A 3,329-nucleotide genomic window follows, 5' to 3' on the forward strand; every position below is an offset into this window, starting at 1 on the left:
TGAATGAATTAGTAATAATTAGTATTTATAATATATGAGAGCAATTGTTGAGAAGATTCTGAAATATACTGTAAATTATGTTATTTCCTTATCCTGTATGTGACTCTTTGTTTCCCCATTTCTAAAATAAAGTGTTCTTGAGCAAGAACAATCCATAAACAATCCATATGGGTTTGTTATGTAAAATGAACTCTACCTAATGAAAATGTTTATGGATGTATTATTTATAAATTAACAAATGAGGTAGATTTTTTTAGTGATGAATAAAAAATTTTAACTGAAAAGGAATGGAAAAGAAAGCTTGGATTTGTTGAAAACCTGTTGGTAGCATCTGTTGAGTTAGAGGTTTGTGTTTATATCAAGTGATCTGTACACCAGACCTGAGGGAAAGGTTTTATTATTATGGAGCTATAGAGGAGAAAAACAAGGATTTAGTAATCTCCACACAATTTATGCAGACTAATTGTATTTTCCCATATTACATGATAAACACACTTAATCCCATTTTGCAGTAAGAAATCAGAGTAATAGAGATGATAAGTAACTTGTCTAGAGTTATACCTGGAAAGTCAAGAACTAGCCCTTGAACCCAGATCTTTGACTTTAGGACTAACTCTCTCTGACTCTGCATTATACAGTTTTAAATCTGAATGATATGAAACCCATACTGTGTAACCCATAACTGTGTAACTCTGTTACAATTGAAGAGCTCCTCAATAAATGCTCTTGATTCTTATCTTTCCACCTACTATGAAATATTAGTTCTTCACTTAAGCCAAATTTCTCCACCTGGGCACCGTTGACATTTGGGTTTGAATAATTTTTATGAAGATGTCCTGTACACTGTAAGATGTTTAGTAGCATCCTTGGTCTTACCCACTAGATGCCAGTAGCACGTACTTCACTGTTGTGATGATCAAAATGTATCTAGACATTGCCAAATATCAGGGAGGGCAGGAGTCACCTTGAGTTCAGAATCACTGAGTTAAGCCATTTTTAGCTTGCCCTTGTGGTCTCTCCCACTGTCATTTTATCTTTACATCTACTGACAAAGGGTTCAGTGTGAACCATCAGAGAAATAAGCCCCCTCCCCAAAAACAAGGAAAAAATTTTCTAATTCTTCTACCTTCTTTTGTTGCTTTTCTACCTATTCAGACCTTACTACACTCAATTATGCCTTTTGCTACCACAATAAGGAAAATTTTATTTATCAAATATTTTTAAAGACCTGGTTATGATAACTAATTTTGTTATACTCTTAAGTGAGACAACCCCTGGAATTCCTCTTGGAATTTTTTACTATCTATTTTAATAAATAGTCTTAATTTATTATTTAACTATTTATATTTTTATTCCTTCATCCACGCACTGCCCCTTACAAATAGATTTCCACTGAGGACGTGGCCTAGATTTCCAGATTTGTTCCTTCCCCTTCTATACATCTTATTCGCTTTTTCTCTTACTTTATGTTCATATCAGTCTCTCTTCATTTTGTTCCCTCTCCTCCTTGAGCATTCCATTCGCCTCTGTGTGATGACCTTTAATTTTGCAGCACCATTTCTCACTACACACCAGTAATCCACACGTATTCCTGACAGTTTGTTGGTTGTGGACATTACACAGCCATCTCAGACCACAGCTCAAAATTTTTCTACTCAGTTCAGCTCTTTTTCCCTTTAAACCTTTCTTCACTATGAAACTGCCACTGTTCTTCCAAGTTATAAACTTACTTTTTCCTGGACCTCCCTCTCCCACTTGTAACATCTCATCACTCCTTGAAATGAAAAAAAGATAGTAAAATTTAAAGTCCTTAGTATAACAGACAACCATATATTATGGTGTATATATATATATATCACTTGCTATTCTCTAGCCAAAACCAGACTATTCAACATTTGTCAAGCTGATAAACATTTGATATTCATTTTCTTTTTAAAAAATGTTTATTTCTGAGAGAGAGAGAGAGAGAGCGAGTGAGCAGGGGAGGTGCAAAGAGAGAGAGGGAGACACAGAATCCGAAGTAGGCTCCAGGCTCTGAGCTGTCAGCATAGAGCCCAACATAGGACTCGTGGACCACAAGATCATGACCTGAGCCAAAGCCAAACACTCAACCGACTAAGCCACCCAGGTGCCCCTATATTCATTTTCTGATGACCTTCGCAGATAATCTATTCTAGTGCAAATGCCACCTCCTCTAAAAGCCTTCCTAGAGGCTTAAAAGTTGAAATTTCTTTCTTAATGTTGCTATAGCACTTTGCTTGTATGTAGATTATGTACTCTCTCAAAGAGCTTTTGTGTAGATATTCTTTCTCTGCCATGTTCAGTGATTCTTGTATTCTTATGCTTTTTATGTACCATTCACAGGACTTGTTATATAAATGTGCATGGAATATTTTCCATGTATGTGTTTTAGTGTTAACTGAAATATATTTCACTTCACATCGCTCATTTATTCAACTTTTCTGCCTTATAATCTGTGCAAAAAAGACCTTCCCAGTGAATGACTTTCAACTCTGCAAACCATAAACCACCTATATAAACTTCATTTCTATATGGAACAAGAATATTCCATCTCATTAGTAATACAAACTCACACTTAAATCATTAACACCTTAATGACTGGGGCAACTGGATGGCTCAGTTAAGCATTCAACTTCAGTTTAGGTCATTATCTCATGGCTTGTGAGTTTGAGCCCTACATGGGGTTCTGCACTGACAGTGCAGAGCCTGCCTGGGATTCTCTCTCGCTCCCTCTCTCTCTGCCCCTCCCCCACTCACTCTCTCTCAAAATGAATAAACTTAAAAAAAACAGTGCCAATAATCAAACCAGCAATTACAAAGGGGATAAAATAATTCTTTTGAATCATAGCATAGAATATTATTTGTTGTATTAAAAGTAAACCATATTTTGTTTACCAACTGTTTAAAAAGTGACAGAAATGAGATATTTAGAAGAAATTTCCACTATAATTCTATAAAGTTAAATAAATGCTGTCTTATTTACTCTAAACACACAGTAAGTAAAATAAATCATTAATGCTATATATAAGCCTGATAGATATAAATACCTGAGTTTGGTATTTAACACCCACTATTTTTAAAAATAGCTTTATTCCATAAGCACATGTCCACCAAGAAATATATAGCCTTGATTTGCATTTTATTTAATTTCTTTAGATGATAGGTAAGAGTGTAATAATGGATTTTTTTAAGTACAGAGTTTGTCATAATCTCCCAAGGTACTTTACCTTTGTACATAATTTCTAACAAATTTTCCTAATCATGCTAAGACAACATGAACATCCTCCTCTTGATTCACTTTCTTTGAC

The sequence above is a fragment of the Neofelis nebulosa genome, chromosome 7, assembly GCF_028018385.1.
Source record: "Neofelis nebulosa isolate mNeoNeb1 chromosome 7, mNeoNeb1.pri, whole genome shotgun sequence".
NCBI classification, from domain to species: domain Eukaryota; kingdom Metazoa; phylum Chordata; class Mammalia; order Carnivora; family Felidae; genus Neofelis; species Neofelis nebulosa.